The sequence below is a fragment of the Aethalodelphis obliquidens genome, unplaced genomic scaffold, assembly GCF_003676395.1.
Source record: "Aethalodelphis obliquidens isolate GAN/ISIS:26980383/991018 unplaced genomic scaffold, ASM367639v1 scaffold3, whole genome shotgun sequence".
In the NCBI taxonomy this organism is placed as follows: Eukaryota; Metazoa; Chordata; class Mammalia; order Artiodactyla; family Delphinidae; genus Aethalodelphis; species Aethalodelphis obliquidens.
In genome coordinates, this window is record NW_020837947.1 from 45,798,198 (window position 1) to 45,821,906 (window position 23,709).

The window sequence follows — 23,709 nt, forward strand, 5'->3', positions numbered from 1 at the left end:
CACACCATGTTTCATAAAATTTAAAATTGAGCTCTCTGGCAGTAAGACTTATGACCTTCCAAAATTATATTTAAATCTTTCTATATTTCTCACAGATTTCTTTTAACAGATTCTACAGTACAGCAGGTGGTAATAGACATTCTGCAACATGAAAGGAACAGATTTCCTCATCTAACCCTGCAGACTTCTCATTCTTGTAGTCATTTTTGTGATTTCAATCAGATGAGCTACCATGTTTCAGACTGGAGTTTGAAGGAAGCTTAAGATACACTATTTTATAAGGCACAAGAAACCAATTATTTTTTCTCTCTCTCTGACTATAAGTTTGCTTTCTAGTGGTTGATTAATAATGAAAATAGATAACTCCAATCTCTCACCTCTGAAGACACATAGGATTAGGTTTGAAGGAAACACCTAAAACCCTCCCAACTAGTGCCTCTACCAACTCTGACAGCATTGGCAGGGTAGCTTCAGGAGGTTTATGATAACTTACAATCTGCAGGCGCAGAAGTGATTGTGGATCTCAGACCTGACAGTTCAGCTGTCTGCGAAAGCAGTGGCTGTAAATGGGTTCTGCTTTACTGTTTCCTTCACTGTATTCTGTGAAAAGTATGGCTCCAATCCAGCTGCTTCATTAATATCCTGGATCACAGATGAAATAACAAAGTTCTGCTGGAAATGAGCATAGGATTGAGCCTTTGAGTGCATGCATTTTTGTTTCTAAGCAAATATTACCACTAGAGGTTTACAAGGTATGAAGACAGCATCAAGAAAATTATCCCTAGATATTTTTGCAAGTGCCTAGGCGTGTAGATTCGGTTTTGTTCTTTGTCTCAGGAGTTCTGCACAGGTTGCCTGTTGTCTCAAACAAAGGAATGAGAGGCATATTTGCATTTTCCAAATTAAAACTCAAGTCAGTAATAGGTTTTGCCTGATACTGGTACAACACGGCTAGTTAGATATCAAATTCAGTGGGTAGGCGTGCCAGGTTAGTAATAGGAACATGAAGCCAAGAGGTAAATTGTTTCCAAGACCTTGAGGCTTCAGGGGAGGGAAGCATGAAGAATAACCATGGTCAGTAACAGCATTCAACAGAGAGTAGCAAAAGTCATTTCAAAGGCTATAGCAATACAAAGTCCAGACTGCACTGCTATGTCAGATGCCAGAGAATGTAGCTGGACATCAAAGATAAGAGTAAAGGGTCAGGTGGGGAAGATAAGATAGATTTTACCATATGATTTTCTTGCTGTCTCTCCTAGATTTCCTTGTCTAGTTGTGAATGACAAACCTCTTGTTCTGGATGACATCTTAAAGGCACCATATAATTCTCCAACACTGCTTTAACATGTCACCACAAGGCACAAAGAATAAAACATAGAGTGCGGATTCAGACGGTTACCATTTTTTTTTTTTGCGGTACGCGGGCCTCTCCCATTGCAGAGCACAGGCTCCGGACGCGCAGGCTCAGCAGCCATGGCTCACGGGCCTAGCCGCCCCGCGGCATGTGGGATCTTCCCAGACCGGGGCACGAACCCGTGTCCCCTGCATTGGCAGGCGAACTCTCAACCACTGCGCCACCAGGGAAGCCCAGACGGTTACCATTTTTAAGTTTTATTTTTTAAACAGGCTGTTCACTTTGGATATGGCAGATGAATAATTTTTGTTATGCAAAGCTCTGGGGAAGATAAACTCCAGATAAAATTCTACTTTGCTTTAGCCATTATGGAAACTAGTTTATATAAAAATCCCATCGTATGGTTGAAAGGTTTTACTATTACTATTTTATTCAAATGTGAAAAGTCAGAGTGCTAAAATGGGAATATCATTAGAGTAGGAGTTAGATGACGTGGATTCTAATCTCTGTTAAACAGAGGTGTAAACTTAGGCAAACATTTAACCTTTTTATTTTATTTTTAAAAAAATATTTGTATTGGAGTATAGTTGATTTACAGTGTTGTGTTAGTTTCAGGTGTACAGCAAAGTGAATCAGTTATACATATACATATATCCACTCCTTTTTTTTAAAAATTCTTTTCCCACATAGGCCATTACAGAGTATTGAGTAGAGTTCCCTGTGCTATTCAGCAGGTTCTTATTAGTTATCTATTTTATATACAGTAGCGTGTATATGTCAGTCCCAATCATATAACTGTTTTAGACCTTAGCTTCCTCATTTACTAAAAGATGCCAATCGTTCATTCATTCATTCATTGCCTAGTAGGCTTTTAGTGAGAAGCAAATGTGATAATGCACATAAATAACTTCGTATTTTTCAAAATCATTATAATAGATGGTAATTTTAAGTTGTTAAGAGCCATAAAAAATTAGGACTGACCCTTATATTATCATTTTATAAATGCTCTTGTAACATCTTTTTATAACTGAAGAACCCGCAGTTGCCACTTGGATGGATGACTAAGCAGATACCCCTGTTCCCTAGTAAGTCACCTTCTAGTAGGGAGAATAATCATGTGTAGTGTTACCTCTTGATTGCCTCCCCAGCATCCGTTCCTCCATCTCCCTTCCTACCGTGGCTCTGAATTTCCCAGCTGAATGGGTTTGAGTAAGATTAATGCCTCCACTAGTTATTATAATTGGCTTAGGTCTATCACTGGTCTAAGGATTGGTTTGGGGGGAAGGGATTTGGTTACCAAATCGAGGCTCATCTAATCAGAGTGAATCTCAGACATTTTGTTTGGAATGCTGGAATGTAGACTCGTCTCTGCTAGGCTTATCCCATAAGGATGGCGTGCCTGGTACAGCTGCAACCACAAAGACGGAGCCAGGAGCCACTTTGCAACCACCCAGGCAGAAGCAGATCCTACATATGGGTCCTAGTGACATAATTTAGGTTCATGATAAGAACCTTGCCATTCTTCTCATCTCCCTAGAGATTTTGATACAGGAAGTCTGTGGTCTAGGACCCCAAGGCATTTTTAAAAGCTCGCCAGTGATCCTCGTTTGCATCCAGACTTGATTATTAAGTGATGGAACCAAGAGCACGCATGTAGCTTTAACTACAGAATGAAGGGTTTTTTCCGACTATGCAGTTCTAGAAATCACATTTGTTCACAAGTCTTTGTTTATTTAGAACTAACTTGTCCTTTTGATACACTGTACTTGCACATTTATTTACAATCTGTCTGTTCACTAATTTCATTATTTATCTAGTGCTGATTTTCTGTTTAGTGCTAAGTGTGGCCATGGGTAGTGGCCTGACGTGGGAGAAGGAGGGAGGAAGGGGTCTGCTCCCTACTTGGTTCTGATAGGTGGAACTAGGTAACTTAGCACGTGGTACTGGGGGACTTCTGTCAGCAGCGTGTGGGACTGGTTGTAAACCACATTTACACGTGAAAAAGTGATGGGTATAAGTGTAATGGGTGAACTTCTTTTTACATCTTTATGAGGTAAATGAGGCTTTCCAAGTAGAAAGAGGAAGTAGTCACTTCCAATTGGGGGAGGGGTCTGAGAAGACTTTACAAAGGAAAAACTTGCTTTAACCTTGAAAAACAGAATTTGGATGGGGAAGGAAAGTCAAAAATGGCAAAGGGTGGGGAAAAGCGTATTTTGGGGACAGTCCATAGACTGGCTAGACCGTTTCAACTGAAGGTATAAATTTAGTAAGAGCCATGTTTATCTTCCCAACGTAGATGCTGTTACACAATTCTACACTTGTTCTTTCATGAAAATGAAGTCTGTAAAAAGATTTTTATATGCTGTTGACACCTCATCTGTTCATGTGGGCAATAGACTTGTATCTGAAAGTAGTGTAGAGGTAACACAGCAATGCTGGTGCCCTATTAAGTTTGTTGAAAAGGCGTTCTACCTGTCATGTACTGTTAGCTGCTTTGGCCAACTCTTAAATCAACATTGAAATAAGGAAACCAGGAGACCCAAGGGACAAAAAGTCCTTGCCACAGTGTGTAATCTAAGGGTTTTCCTTAAAAGAAGTGAAGAAATAAATAAGTGTTGAAAACTTAGGAGGGTTTAAGGAGTGCAGAGTGTTTGCTTTTTTGCATGCTGTTCTTGGACCCAGGCCATTTTCACAGTACCCACTGGTGTTTTTATGTTTTCCCTAATTTATTGGCGATTTTATTTCATGACCTGTAATCCAGGAAATGCCACATAAGAAATCCACTGAGGAAACTTTCCTATCATAAATTTTAAATAGACAAAAAATGGTCATCTCTGGGTACTCCAAGTATCCTGAAAATCTTGTCCCAGAGCTGATCACAGAAAATTATGAAACCTTAAGGAGGCACAGGAGAGAATTTTTCCTTCATCTGATCTGATTACAACTATTATAATGAGGTATAATTAAGATGCATTATAATGCATTCATCACTAACGTAATATGGCTTAACTGCTTAGCTATATCAGGAGCAAGTGCTAGTTCCATAGGACCAGCTAGGATATCCCAGGTTTCTTCCTCCAATGGAATTTTTGGTTAGCACATTAAGTGCAATGTATCTCTGATATCTTTGATACCTGGTGCTGCTTTGACCTGCTCTGTTCCTGTCCTTTGAGTAGGCCCTACTCAGCATTTAAACTGACATTTGTTCCCATCTGGAGGTTCCTTTTAATTCTGGCTCCTGGTGTAGTGCCTCCTAGTTTCTTATTTAATCCAGTACAGTCTGTGATTTAGCCTCGCTCCTGGATTCCAAGTTACCTGCTTTGGTCCCTAATGTGGCTCACCTGTTGAGTTGGGTCTCTTGTCTGTTCCTTTACTTGGAACTCTCTGCTTCTGCCACAGACCTGGCTGCCTCCTAATGGAATGTCAACTCTAATTTAACCCTTTCAGATGGAGGAAGATTTAATGCCTCTGGTTCTGGCAAATATTCTTTTTCCTTTCATCTAGAATTTATCAACGTTACAATTCAGGAAGGACATTTCTTTTAAAATAAAACAAAATTTCCTGACATATCTTCCCAGAATATATCAACATAAAGGACTAAAAGCAAGCAACCTTCACACAATCTTAGTATCTTTGTTTCTTTATCACAAGTTATGATTTGGAATTATAGTTGCCACATAATTAAAATGTATTATGCAGCAAAGTTAAATGGTACTATTACAAAAATTCATCTATATATTCAAAAACCTTGAATTATCAGGGAATTGTTTAGTTAAGATCCTCAGTATCAATATTGGTCACCAAGATGGTGATACAGGTTGTTCCTGACTTTGCTTCCCTCACAAGAAGAAAAACTAACATTTATTCAAGAACAAGACACCATTGAGAGAATTCTAGAACATGGGGGTAGGGCTGAAGCACACCCCTGCACCTCAGAGACCAAGGTAGGCTGCATTTTAAGGTAAGAAAAACAGCTACACATTGGCTGCATTGTCCTATCCCTGGACAGGCTGGCACTGCACCTTGCTGAAAGGTCTCCCCTGAGCTTCCATTTCCCCCAGTGGTGAAAGGGAACCCAAGCGGGACGGCCAGACTCCCCCAGCATTGTAGGGGAATTTGGCGGAGTCCCTACTCTGATCTCACACAGTGGGGATTACACAGGAATCTGCACAACCCAGTCTCTGGGAATCTGACTGTGATAGAGAAGTGGCAAGGGGCCTGCAACAATCATCACAGGAATCGTGGCAGACCAAGTTCATACCTGCAGTGCCAAAGTAGTAATCCCAATCAGTGGCTTTGCTCATCTGCAGGACTAAGTCAGTACTGTACTGTGACCAAGGAACTGGAGAGGGTGCAGATCTGCCTGATTCACATCCTCAAATAAGAAGTTTTGCCCAGTTTTTCACGCCTAGGCAAGGTGCTGAGTCACCGCCCCACCCACTGTGGAGAGTGCCTTCCAGCCCTGTCTGAGCAGAAAGGCTGGTGACAACTCTTAGAAACAGTGCGGCCCAGTGGCACTTGAGTGGAGAGAAGGGCGGATGGAACTAATAGTTTGCGAAGCAAAGATAGTGGTCCTGTTCAGCCAAGGAACTTGGGGTGTAGGTCAGCTTAAGACATGAAGCAGAGCTCTACTGGTTCTAGGACTGCTTCTACTGCTTCACCCAGGCGGGAAATCTAATTTGCTGAACACACCCTTAAACCTGTCCAACCAGGGAAGCAAACCAGAGCGCGTGGGAAGATATATAGCCCATTCAATAGCCCTGCATACAGTGGCACTTAAACAAAGAGCACAGCCCATGGCTTCCCTGGTCAACAGAGCAAAATGAGTGGGCTCACCTGACCAGGGAATTCCATGCCCACTCAGGGCTGGTCTGGGCCCCCAAACAATGAGCTGCACAGGCCCTGGGTCTTGGTCTGCTCTCCTGTCAAGGCAGAGAAGCTAATTCTACTAATGAATATAGTACTCAGTCCTCACCATCCTGGTAAGCCTGATCCAGGAATTTAGACAATCACAGAACCTATCCTGTAGCCTTACTTGGGTAGGGAACAATTGATTTCAAGCAATACTGTAAAGGTATAGTAATCAGAACAGTATGGACTGGCCTAAAAAAACAGTCAAATAGACCATAAAAACAGAATTGAGAACCCAGAAATAAATCCAACCATATATAGTTGACTAATATTTGACAAGGGAGAATACTCAATGGAGAAAAGATAATCTGTTCAATAAAAGGTGCTGATATAACTGGATATTCACATGTAAGAATGAAACTGGACCCATATATTACATCATTCACAAAAATTAACTCAGACTCAAATATAAGACCTGAAACCATGAATCTTCTCATAGAAAACATAAGAATAAAGCAGTTTGACATGGGTCTTGGTAATGATTTTTTGCATATGATACCTAAAGCACAAGCAAAAAAATAAAAAAACTAGTGGGACTACATCAAACTATAAAGCTTCTGCATAGCAAAATAAACCATCAATCAAGTGAAAAGACATCTTACAGAATGGGAAAAAATATTTGCAAACCATATATCTGATAAGAGATTAATATAAAAAACATATAAAGAACTCACACAATTCAATAGCAAAAATTACATAACCTAATTAAGAAATGGGCAAAGAACCTAAATAGATATTTCTCCAAACAAGATATATGAAGGACAAACAAGTACATTAAAACATGCTCAATATCACTAGTCATTAGGGAAATACAAATTAAAACCACAATGAGATATTCTCTCAAGCCTGTTTAAAATGGTCATCATCAAAAAGATAAGAGATATCAAATGTGGGCTTGGATGAGGAGAGCACGGAACTTTTGTGCGGTTTTGGTGGGATTGTAAATTGGTGCAACCCCAATGGAAAACAGTATGGAGGATCCTCAAAATAATTAAAAATAGAACTACCATATGATCCAGCAATTCTGCTTCTAAGAATGTATTCAAAGGTATCGAAAACACTAACTTGAAAAGATATCTGTATCCTACCCCCCATGTTCATAGCAGCATTATTTACAATAGCCAAGACATGAAAACAACTGAAGAATCCATGGATGGATGAATGGATTAAAAAGTTGTGATATATATGTGTACACACACACACACATAATGGAAAATTATTCAGCCATAGAAGATGAGGAAATTCTACAATTTGCGACAACATGGATGGACCTTCCAGGCATTGTGCTAAGTGAAATAAATCAGATGGAGAAATTTGTATGATTTCACTTATGTGTGGAATCTAAGAAAACAAAGCAAGCAAACAAAAACATCAAACTCATAGAAAAAAAGTAAAAGAGATCAAACTGTGGTTACCAGAGGGGGCGAGTGGGCCAAGGGATAATTAGAGCAAGGTGGTCAAAGGGTACAAAGATAAATAGATAAATATTTATAAGATAAATAGATATTTATAAGACAGATAAATATTTATAGTGCTATTTATCTGATAAATAGCACTAGGGATGTAAAATACAACATGACTATAGCTAACACTGCTGTATAATATGTAGGAAATTTGATAAGAGAGTAAATCCTAAGAGCTCTCATCACAAGGAGAACAGTTTTTTTTCTTCTTTTTATTGTGTAGGTATGAGAAGATGGAAGTTAGCTAAACCTATTGTAATCATTTCACAATATATGTAAGTCAAACCGTCGTGCTGTACACCTTAAACTTATACAGTGATGTATGTTAATTATTTCTCAGTAAAAATGATGCTTTTATATATATAAAAGATGCTCAATTGGCTCCCCACTTATATTGCAAGCATCTGTATTTTTAAAAACGTAAGTGATTCTTATGTGCAACCCAGTGCTTCTCTTGGATGTGTTCATGAATCACCTGGGGACCTTACTAAAATGCAGGCTCTGATTCAGGAGGTCTGACTTAGAGCCTGATTAGGGCCTAAGAGTCTACATTTTTAACAAGTTTCCAGGTGTTGCTAATGCTGCTAATACTTTGGTTAGCAAGGCTCTAGAAAATGACTTCATCTATATTTTTAGAATCATAAATAAACAACTTCTAACACACAGTCTATACTCAATATATACTAATTTAAGGAAGGAGTGAAAGAAAAAAATCAAATGTTGACAATTTGGGGAGCTTAATGGTTTAATTCATTAAGAAACACAAAGCCTTAGAAAATGAATATAGACATAGGTCATTGTTTAAAATGCGTTCAGTGTTATGACTTTTTTAAAGATGCTATGTCATGATTCTGATATATTTAACGAGAGTCAGCACTTATGCATTGAGACCGACTGCATATGAGAGACTGCTAAGTAATACAGGGATGACAAATGAATTAAACAGTCGGGTCTGTAAAAAAGTTATTTTGTACTACAGTACCTGAAAACTAACATTGTTAGGAAATGATACCTAAAGGTAATTCGGTTGTCGCATCTAGTGTGAGGGTTGATCTAGCTATTGTAGATGCCCAGTCACATCCACTTACTCAGTGTCTCAGTTCTATCTCTAAGCTGGGTGCTTGTTGAGGAAGAAAAGGAAAGGTTCTTATGTAGGATAGGACCATTTAATGGCATAAAATAAGTCATATATTATTTTTTAAAATAATGATAACGATGATGGTAATAGTGAATGTAATAAGGATAATAAAAGCTAACATTTAATGAGCACATAGAATACTAAGTACTTAATAAAATTATTTTCTTTAGTCCTCACAACATTCCTATGAAGTAGATACTATAATTTTCCCATTTCATATATGAGAAACCAAGACTCAGAATGATAACTTGTTCAATGTCACATGGTTTATCAGGTGATAGAGTCAGGATATGAACCTATGCAGTCTGGATTCTCTGGAGTTCATTCTCTTAACTCTGAACATATACTGCTGTAAGAGAGTCATAAAAAAATATGCTGGAGATCCCAAGGAAAAAGGAGCCATACTTGAGTAAAGGGATTAAGCTTTGAAAGATGGCGAGATTTCAATTGGTGGAATAAGGTGGGATGACAGTCTAGGGAAATGAAACAGCCTGAACAAATGCTCTGAGACTAAAAAGACCATGACTTTGAAGTTTTAATCTTGGGTAAGCAAGAAAATGATGGTACAGCAATAACACTAATATGAAATCAAGAGGAGAATGAAGTTTCTTCAGTTTATCTATCAGTAGATCACACCAATCCTTAGAAAATTGGAAGCAATGTTCTTGAATTCCAGAAAAGAAAGTCCAGGCTGAAAATACTGATTTGAGAATTAGCCACACATTTAACAAGAAACTTCTTGAATGTACACTTTGTCTTCAGAGTGGAAATAATTAGACAAGAGATGACAAAATTGCAAATGCATTCATGTGTCTCATAAGACAAAATACTTACCTTTGAGGTAATTTTGACCATTTAATATTTAAAATTTTACCCCCAATAAAATAGAATTACATTGAGGAGGATATATATAATTATTAAAATTTAGCAAACATTACTTCTTTGGTGTACTTAATCAAACCTAATTGGAATCATTTGTTACTAGAAGGACATGTAATAATTAGATAAGATGAATGACTGTTTTGTTTTTATCCCTTAAGTCCATGATGTATTAATAAACTTAACTAGAATGATGATCAAGAAAGATGATGTGTCTTGTTACACATCGTCAATATGAACCGAGAGCCAGAATGGCAGGGTGGTTAAGAGCCCTGGTCTAGGTTCAAATCCTGGTTTGTGAGGTTATCAATGTCCTCATCTAGAAAGTGGAGGTAATAATAATAGTAGTACTTACTTTTTAGAAATTTGGGGGAGAATAGTTGAAATAATATATGTAAATTTCTTGGAATAATATACCATAAAATAATTGTAGGATAATGGTGAATATTTGTTATCTATCAAGAAAAATGTTAGCTATTATTATTACTGTCAGTAACTTACAGCAGTATTATTTTATTTATTTTATTTTTATTAGTTATCTGTTTTATACATATTAGTGTATATATGTGAATCCCAGTCTCCTAGTTCATCCCCCCCACCCCTGCTTTCCCCCCTTGGTGTCCATACGTTTGTTCTCTACATCTGTGTCTCAAACCGGTTCATCTTCTGTCCTGCAAACCGGTTCATCTGTACCATTTTTCTAGGTTCCACATACATGCGTTAATATATGATATTTGTTTTTCTCTCTCTGACTTACTTCACTCTGTATGACAGTCTCTAGATCCATCCATGTCTCAACAAATGACTCAATTTCGTTCCTTTTTATGGCTGAGTAATATTCCATTGTATATATGTACCACACCTGTTTTATCCATTTGTCTGTCGATGGGCATTTAGGTTGCTTCCATGACCTGGCTATTGTAAATAGTGCTGCAATGAACATTGGGGTACATGTGTTCTTTTGAATTATGTTTTTCTCAAGGTATGTACCCAGTAGTGGTATTGCTGGTTCATATGGTAATTCTATTTTTAGTTTTTTAAGGAACCTCCATACTGTTCTCCATAGTGGCTGTATCAATTTACATTCCCACCACCAGCAAGAAGTTTCCCTTTTCTCCACACCCTCTCCAGCATTTGTTGTTTGTGGATTTTCTGATGATGCCCATTCTAACCAGTGTGAGGTGATACGTCATTGTAGTTTGATTTGTATTTCTTTAATAATTAGTGATGTTGAGCAGCTTTTCATGTGCTTCTTGGCCATCCGTATGTCTTCTTTGGAGAAATATCTATTTAGGTTCCTGCCCATTTTTTAATTGGGTTGTTTGTTTTTTTAATATTGAGCTGCATGAGCTGTTTATATATCTTGGAGATTAATCCTTTGTCCATTGATTCGTTTGCAAATAATTTCTCCCATTTTGAGGGTTGTCTTTTCATGTTGTTTATAGTTTCCTTTGCTGTACAAAAGCTTTTTTTTTTTTTTTTTTGTGGTATGCAGGTCTCTCACTGTTGCGGCCTCTCCCATTGCGGAGCACAGGCTCCAGACGCGCAGGCTCAGCGGCCATGGCTCACGGGCCTAGCTGCTCCGCGGCATGTGGGATCTTCCTGGACCGGGGCATGAACCCGTGTCCCCTGAATCGGCAGGCAGACTCTCAACCACTGCGCCACCAGGGAAGCCCTGTACAAAAGATTTTAAGTTACATTAAGTCTTATTTGTTTATTTTTTTTAAATTTCCATTACTGTAGGAGGTGGATCAAAAAATATCTTGCTGTGATTTATGACAAAGGGTGTTCTTCCTATGTTTTCCTCTAAGAGTTTTATAGTGTCTGGTACTACATTCAGGCCTTTAAACCATTTTGAATTTATTTTTGTGCATGGTGTTAGGGAGGGTTCTAATTCATTCTTTTACATGTAACTGTCCAGTTTTCCCAGCACCACTTATTGAAGAGACTGTCTTTTCTCCATTGTATATCCTTGCCTCCTTTGTCATAGTTTAGTTGACCATAGATGCGTGGGTTCATCTCTGGGCTTTCTGTCCTGTTCCATTGATCTATATTTCTGTTTTTGTGCCAGTACCATATTGTCTTGATTACTGTAGCTTTGTAGTGTAGTCTGAAGTCAGGGAGAATGATTCCTCCACCTCCATTTTTTTCCCTCAAGATTGCTATTGCCATTCGGGGTATTTTGTGTATCCATACAAATTCTTAGATTTTTTTGTTTTAGTTCCGTAAAAAATGCCATTGGTAATTTGATAGGGATTGCAGTGAACCTGTAGATTGCTTTGGGTACTATAGTCATTTTCATAATGTTGATTCTTCCAATCCAAGAACATGATATATCTTTCATCTGTTGGTATCATCTTTAATTTCTTTCATCAGTGTCTTATAGTTTTCTGCATACAGGTCTTTTGTCTCCCTAGGTAGGTTTATTCCTAGGTATTTTATTCTTTTTGTTGTAGTGGTAAAAGGGAGTGTTTCCTTAATTTCTCTTTCAGATTTTTCATCATTAGTGCATAGGAATGCAAGAGATTTCTGTGCATTAATTTTGTATCCTGCAACTTTACCAAATTCATTGATTAGCTCTGGTAGTTTTCTGGTGGCATTTTTAGGATTCTCTATGTATAGTATCATGTCATCTGCAAACAGAGACAGGTTTACTTCTCCTTTTTCAATTTGTATTCATTTTATTTCTTTTTCTTCTCTGATTGCATGGCTAGGACTTCCAAAACTATGTTGAATAATAGTGGTGAGAGTGGCATCCTTGTCTTGTTCCTGATCTTAGAGGAAATGTTTTCAGTTTTTCACCATTTAGAATGATGTTTGCTGTGGGTTTGTCATATATGGCCTTTATTATGTTGAGGTAGGTTCCCTCTGTGCCCACTACCTGGAAAGTTTTTATCATAAATGGGTGTTGAATTTTGTCAAAAGCTTTTTCTGCATCTATTGAGATGATCATATGGTTTTTATTCCTCAGTTTGTTAATATGGTGTATCACATTGATTGATTTGCATATATTGAAGAATCCTTGCAATCCTGGGTTAAATCCCACTTGATCATGGTATGTGATCCTTTTAATATGTTGTTGGATTCTGTTTGCTAGTATTTTGTTGAGGATTTTTGCACCTATATTCATTGGTAATATTGGTCTGTGATTTTCTTTTTTTGTAGTATCTTTGTCTGCTTTCAGTATCAGGGTGATTGATGGTGGTCTCGTAGAATGAGTTTGCGAGTGTTCCTTCCTCTTCAATTTTTTGGAAGAGTTTTAGAAGGATGGGTGTTAGCTCTTCTCTAAATGTTTGATAGAATTCACCTGTGAAGCCATCTGGTCCTGGACTTTTGTTTGTTGGAAGATTTTTCATCACAGTTTCAGTTTCATGGCTTGTGATTGGTCTCTTCATATTTTCTGTTTCTTCCTGGTTCAGTCTTGGACGGTTATACCTTTCTAAGAATTTGTCCATTTCTTCTAGGTTTCCCATTTTATTGGCATAGAGTTGCTTGTAGTAGTCTCTTAGGATGCTTTGTATTTCTGTGGTGTCCACTGTAACTTCTTTTTCATTTCTAATTTTATTGATTTGAGTCCTCTCCCTCTTTTTCTTGATGAGTCTAGCTAAAGGTTTATTAATTTTGTTTATCTTCTCAAAGAACCAGCTTTTAGTTTTATTGATCTTTGCTATTGTTTTCTCTTTTTCTATTTCATTTATTTATTCTTTGATAGTTATGATTTCTTTCCTTCTACTAACTTTGGGTTTTGTTTGTTCTTCTTTCTCTAGTTCCTTTAGGTGTAAGGTTAGATTGTTTATTTGAGATTTTTCTTGTTTCTTGAGGTAGGATTATATTGCTATAACCTTCCCTCTTAGAACTGCTTTTGCTGTATCCCATAGGTTTTGCATCATCATGTTTTTGTTGTCATTTGTCTCTTGTTATTTTTTGACTTCCTCTTTGATTTCTTCTGTGATCTCTTAGTTATTTAGTACCGTATTGTTTAGCCTCCATGTGTTTGTGTTTTTTACGTTTTTTTCCCTGTAATTTATTTCTAATCTCATAGTGTTGTGGTTGGAAAAGATGCTTGATATGATTTCAATTTTGTTAAATTTACTGAGGCTTGATTTATGACCCAAGATGTGATCTATCCTGGACAGTGTTCCATGTGCACTTGAGAAGAAAGTGTAATCTGCTGTTTTTGGATGGAATGTCCTATAGATACCAATGAAATCTACCTGGTCTGTTGTGTCATTTAAATCTTGTGTTTCCTTATTAATTTTGTGCCTGGATGATCTGTCCATTGGTGTAAGTGAGCTGTTAAAGTCCCCCCACTATTATTGTGTTACTGTCTGTTTCCTCTTTTATAGTTGTTAGCATTTGCCTTATGTATTGAGGTGCTCCTATGTTGGGTGCATATATATTTTTCATTGTTATATCTTCTTCTTGGGTTTTTCCCTTGATCATTATGTAGCGTCCTTCCTTGTCTCTTGTAACATTTTTTATTTTAAAGTCTATTTTTTATGATATGAGTATTGCTACTCCAGCTTTCTTTTGATTTCTATTTTCATGGAATATCTTTTTCCATCCCCTCACTTTCAGTCTGTATGTGTCCCTAGGTCTGAAGTGGGTCTCTTGTAGACAGCATATATTCGGGTCTTGTTTTTGTATCCATTCAGCGAGCCTGTGTCTTTTCGTTGGAGCATTTAATCCATTCACATTTAAGGTAATTATTGATATGTATGTTCCTATTACTGTTTTCTTAATTGTTTTTGGTTTGTTTTTGTAGGGCCTTTTCTTCTCTTGTGTTTCCCACTTAGAGAAGTTCCTTTAGCATTTGTAGTAGAGCTGGTTTGGTGGTGCTGAATTCTCTTAGCTTTTGCTTATCTGTAAAGCTTTTGATTTCTCCGACAAATCTATATGAGATCCTTGCTGGGTAGAGTAATCCTGGTTGTAGGTGTTTCCCTTTCATCACTTTAAATATATCATTCCACTCCCTTCTGGCTTGTAGAGTTGCTGCTGAGAAATCAGCTGTTAACCTTATGGGAGTTCCTTTTTATGTTATTTGTCGTTTTTCCCTTGTTGCTTTTAATAATTTTTCTTTGTCTTTAATTTTTTGTCAGCTTGATTACTATGTGTCTCAGCATGTTTCTCTTTGGGTTTATCCTGCCTTGGACTCTCTGTGCTTCCTGGACTTGGGTGGTTATTTCCTTTCCCATGTTAGCAAAGTTTTCAACTATAATCACTTCAAATATTTCCTCAGGTCTTTCTCTCTCTCTTCTCCTTCTGGAACCCCTATAATGCGAATGTTGTTGCATTTAATGTTGTCCCAGAAGTCTCTTGGGCTTTCTTCAATTCTTTTCATTCTTTTTTCTTTATTCTGTTCCGCAGCAGTGAATCCCTCCATTCTATCTTCCAGGTCACTTATCTGTTCCTCTGCCTCAGTTATCCTGCTCTTGATTCCTTCTAGTGTATTTTTCATTTCAGTTATTGTATTGTTCATCTCTGTTTGTTTGTTCTTTCTTTCTTCTGGGTCTGTCTTTTTAAAACATTTCTTGCATCTTCTCGATCTTTGCCTCCATTATTTTTCCGAGGTCCTGGCTCATGTTCACTATCATTATTCTGAATTATTTTTCTGGAAGGTTGCCTATCTCCACTTCATTTAGTTGTTTTTCTGGGGTTTTATCTTGTTCCTTCATCTGGTACATAGTCCTCTGCCTTTTCTTTTTGTCTGTCTTTCTCTGAATGTGGTTTTCATTCCACAGGCTGCAGGACTGTAGTTGTTTTTGTTTCTGCTGTCTGCCCTCTGGTGGATGAGGCTATCTAAGAGGCTCATGCAAGCTTCCTGATGGGAGGGCCTGGTGCTAAGTAGAGCTGGGTGTTGCTCTGGTGAGCAGAGCTCAGTAAAACTTTAATATGCTTGGGCTTCCCTGGTGGTGCAGTGGTAAAAAAATCTGCCTGCCAATGCAGGGGACATGGGTTCAAGCGCTGGTCCTGGAAGATCCCACATGCCGTGGTGCAACTAAGCCCGTGCGCTACAACTACTGAGCCTGTGCTCTAGAGCCTGCATGCCACAACTACTGAAGCCCGCATGCCTAGAGCCTGTGCTCCGCAACAAGAGAAGCCACCACAATGAAAAGCCTGCGCGCTGCAAAGAAGAGTAGCTCTGCTCACCACAACTAGAGAAAGCCCGTGTGCAGCAATGAAGACCCAGTGCAGCCAAAAATAAATAAATTAAATAAATGAATTTATGATGTGTTCCCTTTCTTCTCTAGTTCAACAGACCAAACACAAAGTCATTCTCTGAAAGTAGAATCAGAGGACTTTAGAATTAATTAAAAAAAAACCCAACAAACTTTAATATGCTTGCCTGCTGATGGGTGGGGCTGAGTTCCCCCAACTTGGGGTTGTTTGGCCTGAGGCGACCCAGCACTGGAGCCTACAGGCTCTTTGGTGGGGCTAGTGGACTCTGGGAGGGCTCACGCCAAGGAGTACTGCCCAGAACTTCTGCTGCTGGTGTCCTTGTCCTCGTGGTGAGGCAAAGCTGCCCCCTGCCTTTGCAGGAGACCCTCCAACACTAGCACATAGGTCTGGTTTAGTCTCCTGTGAGTCATTGCTCCTTCCCCGTGGGTCCTGGTGTGCACACTACTTTGTGTGTGCACACTACTTTGTGTGTGCCCTCCAAGAGTGGAGTCTCTGTTTCCCCCAGTCCTGTCAAAGTCCTGCAATCAAATTCTGCTCACCTTCAAAGTCTGATTATCTGGGAATTCCTCCTCCCTTTGCTGGACTCCCAGGTTGGGAAGCCTGAGGTGGGGCTCAGAACCTTCACTCCAGTGGGTGGACTTCTGTGGTATAATTGTTCTCCAGTTTGTGAGTTGCCCTGCCAGCAGTTATGGGATTTGATTTTGCTGTGATTGTGCCCCTCCTACCGTCTCATTGCAGCTTCTCCTTTGTCTTTGGATGTAGGGTATCTTTTTTGGTGAGTTCCAGTGTCTTCCTGTTGATCGTTGTTCTGCAGTTTGTTGTGATTCCAGTGTTCTTGCAAGAGGGAGTGAGCGCACATCCTTCTACTCCTCCATCTTGAACCAATCTAGCAGCAGTATTATTTCATACCAGGAATATACCCTGTTAAAACAATCATAAATTATCTGAAAGAGATGGCCATGTCAGTTGCATATGCTTCTTTTGTTTCCTATCTCTCTTCAGTTTTAATCCATTTAATCTTTCAATATCACAAAAGTATCAAAGTTGATATTTAAAGATGAATGATTAAAAGTTATAGGAAGAGTAGACATTTCTCCCAGAGGTGCAGTATATGTTCATAGTTGAAGTGATAAAACATTTTCTTGGTGTTTTAGTGATACAAAATGGCAAGAGAATGTGTGAATCGTAAATTCAGTTCTATTGTAAGAATTGTGAATATTTTTATTTTTTTTTAAATTCTGAATAAATTGAATTCTGCTCAAAGTCTGTCATATTCCAACTCTTGGAGAAAAATCGAGAAAAGTTTTGACACTTTTGCACACCTCCTCTCATTATTGTCCATAACTAGCCTGTGTCTCAAACTCCTGAAAAATAGTCTGGATAAAGCTTTAATCATCCAAATACTATTATATTGATGAAATTTAAAAATTTATATTCTTATATTTTGCCTAGAAATAACATTTGTTTCCTAGAATTCAAGAGCTTCTTTTTACCATTATCTGTTTGCATTCCTCTTCTTTTAGTTATTTCAGAATGCCTTTAATTCCATAATTAAAGGATTATTACTTCAGGTAGGGAGAACAGATCAGAGAGACAAATTTTTTCCCCAAGAAGCTATGGTTCTTAAAGAATTAGGGAGTCACATAAATAAGAAAAAAAAATTACATTCATGAACAAAACAAGGTTTTTCCTGTGAATGTAACCTAAATAGTCATGTTTAAAAGTGTATAGAGGCAAATGTGCTATATTTGTTATGAATACACGTTTTCATGTTCTATTGCATCTATGTGGGTGTTGCTTTGTTTTAGGAATGCAACTTATATTTCTTAAAGTTTAGTAGATTAACTGAAACCTAAAAAAAGAAATTTGAACTATTTGGGGGAAAAAGTAGATTATCCTGTTAATAGATAGGTACAAGACAATTATAGTAGAAGGGCCACAAATTCAAATTTCCCAAGAGGTCAAGAAGTTAATATAAATGTGTTAAAAGGCCTGATGTAAATAAATGGGGAGCACAGGGCATTGACGGCAGCTTGTATGCCACACGTAAAGGCATTATAGAAACATTTGGAGCCAAGCAAACCACCTGTGGTTTGGCTATATTTTTATTCTCTGTCTGGTAATTTGCTGCCACTTATTTTAGGGGATTTGATTTATGCTAGTTTTAAATACCATTTCTTAGCTTCACTGATTCACATCTGTTTGCCTAAGTTCTATTCCAGAGCTAGAATCAAAATTTATATCATTAAGTTATATTAGATATTTAGAAGACAATGATAATTTGAATTAATTCAAGGAACATACGTTGGGTATAAATTATATGCCATATACAATCTGCTGAGCATGGCATATAGAAAGACAACTTATGATAATTCAATAATAAGCTTCAGGTTGGTCAGAAGAGGAGAGAATTAATCTAGTCTTTCCTCTTCTTACCCACCTGAATGGTTTAACCTGGTAACACATATACCTTTGTCACCTCTTTGATTTTCACCTTAACAAATCATGAGTGCAAATTATGTTCCTAGCTTTGAAAATTGTGGGGAAGGGAGCAGTGAGGAGAAGCAGTAGCAAAAAGGCAAAAAACAAAACCAAAAACACTTTCTTGCTTATGAGGAATTCTCTATATATGAAATACACAATGTGACAAGGGCTCTAATAGACCCAGTGGTACCAAGGGGAGGAAATAAGCCTTTAATGGAAGGAGAGTCTCTGGTTGAGTGTTGAATTAGCTCTCTCCACAGAGAGAAGAAGGAAAGGGAAATTCTATATAGAGGCAATAGCAGGTATAAAGGGCTGAGGATGGCCAAAGCAGAGGCTACTTACAAATGATGTGCCTACCTCCTGCTTCCAAAAATCATGGTCAACAGCAAGATTATGGTGCAGCAGAAAATTGGCATTATCCTTAATAGTTCAAACAACATGGTTATTATGTATTAACTCATGAAAAAGAATTAAGTAAATCAGTCCCTGAGCAGTGTATAATAAAAGAGCAGGTGCACGGACACTATCCTTTTTCAAACATTTGCACTAAATGCTTACATTGCCTTCAGCCCTGTGCCTCAATATCTTGTTTATTTTTATTGCTGAGAACCTCACCCTCTGACACCTGTGCCTCTGACACCTGTGGCTGAGAAGTAGTTTATGAATATTTTTGATGATGATGATAACCCACTGTAAGGCAGCTTGAGGAAAAAGCAAATTCTTAGATAAAAATTATGTTTGAAATTCAGTACTCATCGACACCCAGTAAATACCAATTTGTGGACCATATAGGACTGTGCTGCAATGGAGCATATTAAGTCATAGCAAGTAACCTTCACCTCAGCCCATTACTTTACTAAGTGTAACATATTAATCACCTCACTCTTGTTGTCTTTTCAGAGGCCTCTCCCATTCCCATCACTCCACATCTTATCTGAGATATAAGGAGAGGAATAGTGTGTACTCCACAGGGTCTTGAAAAGGTTAAAAGATAATGTAAAAAAAGCACTTAGTGCCATGAACTCATAGACATTAGAAGGATAAATATTAGTGGTACAGTGGGTGGTGGTGTGGGCTGCTTCACCTAATCTTGAATTCCATCATTGGCTTCCCAGCTGATCTTATACCCAGAATCTGCAATCACGTTCTACCTCTCATTGCTTAAATGTCTGAAATTAGAATGTCTTTCAGAATATCTGTTTGTTGCTTGCTTTTTTTTTCACAATCAGACCAATAAATACAAGATTCTTTGGACTAATAATAAGGCACTTGTATTTTTTAAGTCACTCTGTGCTGTGTTCAGTTAAATCAAATTGTTATGTATCTCTCGCTTTGAGCAAATTTTCTCTGCCTATGATCTCTACTCATTGATCCTAGATGTATCCTCTAGCCACAAAAATAATCTAATTCCATTTTAATGTTTGTATTAAATTTAATTAAAGCTACTTTTTAAAATCACATCTGATCAAAATTTTCTAGTGATTTCCATCTGCCCAAAGAGCAAATTCCAAATTTCCCTACCTACCATTGAGAGACCTTTATGACTTAACCTCCATTTACCTGTTTTGCCTTGTCTACTATAAACCCTAGTTTAGTCAACCCAGTCTTCTTGCAGTTCTTCTGTTGTACTTCATTTATTCATACACTTCCACACTTCTGTTCCTCCTTCAGTTGGCCCAACTCATCTCTTCCTCTCTATAGCCTAAAATCCTGAGTGTCCCTTAGATGTCATTTCCTAATGAAAAAACTCAACAGTTTCTCTTGCTCTTTCCCTTTCTGCTCTTCTGTAGGAAACTTCCCCATTGGCAAATATTATCCAATTCTAATCTTTTCATGCTCTCTGCTAACTTTAAGACTCATGTTTTTCTTCTCCTTCTATTATATTTATATGTCTAATTACATACCATCTGATATTTTTCTCAGTTTTATAATTATTAAAGTTAGAAGATAACTTCTATAGACTGTTACTTTTTGGTATTACACTTTGATTTGTCATCATTTAACAATTTCATATTGATAAGCCTAGTTTCCCTAATAACACAGTAAGCTTTATACATGGAATACTTCTGTTTTGTATTTCCTTTGTGGTTCAGTAGTATCTCATATACTTTCTCAAAAGGACATGCTCAAGTGTGATTTCATTGAAATTACCAGAGTCAGTAATTACTGCATACCTGCTTCTATATTGGTTACTGTAAACAGTACAGAGATAAGGCATGGACATTTTCCTCAAGGAACATCGTGTTGGGAATAAATTATTTTCTCCAAGATGTCATCCCCTTAACAGAAAACCTGATCAAATTATACTCCAGTGTGTTTAAAGAGAGGAGCGTTTGTTTAGTTCATTTTTATCACATGCATGTCTCTATCTAGTTATGAAGTCAAATCAAAGTTGATCTTGAAAGAAAATTTTATTTGCAACTTCTGAAAGGTCAAGATGTCAGTATCCTAGTAGATCTTGGCAGCACCTCATAGAATTCTTTTTTTGTTAGAAATATTTTTTTCCTTAATTCTAACCTTTCATACAATTCTGAGAAGTGACTTATCTTGCAAAAGCCCACGTAAGTCAGCAGTCTTATCTTGAATATGTAGGCCAGTATGATATTTATTTCAAACTAGCAGCTAACAGTAATTTCTGCAAACCATCTGGAAGGACAGTTTATCAGATTACACACTCTCTCCTCCCAGCTTGTGCCAGATAGCAGGCAGTCTGCTGAATGGAAGATTATCTCTGTACTTCCCAGAAGAGCCATTTTGGACACACACTCCTGAATGAGTTGAGAAAGCAAAGTTGGGCTTGGCAATTTCACCAAAGATTAACAATCTTTACCTGTGTAACTATTGAAACAGGAGACTGTTTAGGCTCTTGTTTCTATTCATTTGTTAGTCTTTTAACTTGCTGATTTTGCAGAAAGTCAAAAGGACTACGTCATAGGTTTCACAGTCCATTTTCTGTAAGTCAGTGATTCGGGGCTTTGTTACTGTAGAGCAACAGTGGTTGCAATGTGGAGTGCCTCTGAGAGTGTAGCATTTAGACAGGCTCACTGAGTCATAATGTTTGTCTCTAGAGTTTATTTTTCTGAATGTGGTCATAAAGGAGCATGATGCAAAAGTTTTTTTCTTAGCTACAAGTGGCACCCAAATTTTGGAAAAACTAGAAAATGAACTCACATAAGATGGTTTTGTTTTGAGGAAGATTTCCTTCAGTGAATATAGAATCAGCTATTTCTGGTGCAGAATCTTTGAAAAAATTATACCAGAAATTAAGTGACTGGAAAAATAATTCATCCTTCAGTGGATTGGACTAAATTATGTTGGCATTTAAGAGAATTAAGTCTCAAGGACTGCACTTTAAAAACACATTTTGAAAAGTGACTAAAGATGGTTTCAATGACTCTCCAAGCTGGACTTGCCTCCTGCTGGATAATTATCTGATCCCTGCTTAACAATTTCCACTAAAACTTCAGATGGTTTGGATCTGCTTTGCGTCTTACTAACAGTAACAAATGTGATACATTAACATCTTGGCCCATGGTTAGATTCGTGCCTGTCCCAGAATGCTTTCTGTGCCACTGTAGATTACTCAAGAGTAGAGGTGCTGGAAAGAATAAATATAGTAACAGCATCTTTTATTAATTTCCTTAGAAGGTAAAGTAAAACTGATGTGTGTGTGTGTTTATTTATTTCCTATGGAGCCTTTTACTTACAGTTTTATTTAGAATAGTGAGATTGTGGTCAGATTTTGTATTCTGGTCATAGAAATTCTGTGTATTCAAAAATTTCAAGAAATTATTTTTCCTGAAATCAGCAAGTTTGTTTTCTGTAACAATGATAATTTTTTTGATTGAAACATAGTTGATGTAAAACATTATACTTATTTCAGGTATACTACATAATAATTTGATATTGAAATAATAGCCATGATAAGTCTAATAACCATCTGTTCCCATACAAAGTTATTATAAGATTGTTGACCATATTTCTTATGCTGTATGTTACATCCCCATGACTTGTTTGTTATATAACTGGGTATTTGTACCTCTTAATTACCTTTGCCTGTTTTGTAACCACCCCCTCCCTTCTAGAAACCACCTGTTTATTCTCTATATTGATGAGTCTGTTTTCATTTTGTTTTGTTTGTTTGTTTTGGGAGATCATATAGTATTTGTCTTTCTCTGACTTATTTCATTTAGTATGATACCCTCTAGATCCATCAGTGTTGTTGCAAATGGCAAGATTTCTTTTTTATGACTTAGTTATATTCCACTGCGTTTATATACCACATTTCTTTATCCATTTGTCTATCAGTGGACACTTAGGTTGATTCCATATCTTGGCTACTGTAAGTAATGCTGCAGTGAACATTGGAGTGCATATGCATTTTCAAATTAGTGTTTTTGTTTTCTTTGAGTAAATACCTAGAGTGAAATTGCTGGATCATATGGAGGTTCTATTTTAACTTTTTGGTGAAGCTGCATACTGTTTTCTATAGTGGCTAACAGGGATAAATTTAATTTAGACATAGAGTTTATATTCCACTTTGATTCTCATTACTTTTATGATTTTTGGATGACTAATTGTAAATCTGTAAGAAGTTGGGTACAGAATGCTATTCAGCTGTCTAAGGATCTCTTAATTCATTATTTATTCATTTATTCACTTACTCAACAAATATATATTGAACACTTACTATATAACAGGTACTTTGATAGTTACCAGTGAACAGAAATGAAAACTGTAGCCTCTGCCCTCGAGGAGCTCTCAACCCAGTAAAGAAGACCTACAGCAGATCAGAATGCAAAACAAAGAATACATGTATGTTATCAGAGCACAGAGAAGGGAATGAGTACTTTCTCTAGGTTGGGTATATGTGGGAGAAGGGATGTTTCAACATTGCAAATATTTCTCTGGGAAGATGTCAATGGTTTAGAAGAGAGGGTGGATTGAAATGCACTTATTTCATCACACGGCAGCTGTGGACTCTAATGAAAATAACAGAAGCCCCTTATATTTTATAACCTTTTACAGCCCCAGGGTACTTCGTAAACACCTCCTTATTTGATTCTCAAACAAATGGATGAGATGGATATGACGGTAAAATGAATGCAAGCCAATAAGCTTTTGTGGAAGAGGAATGGAGGGTGTTCCCTGGGCTTCTGTGTAGAAATTCAGGCTGGAAGGGTAATGCGGTTTTAACCTTCATGGGGACCACTTTGTGTTGATGATCCCCAGTGTAGGAAGCAGTCAGGGTTGAGAACCTCTTTTATCTAGGAACTAAGGTAATTCTTGATAGCAAAGTA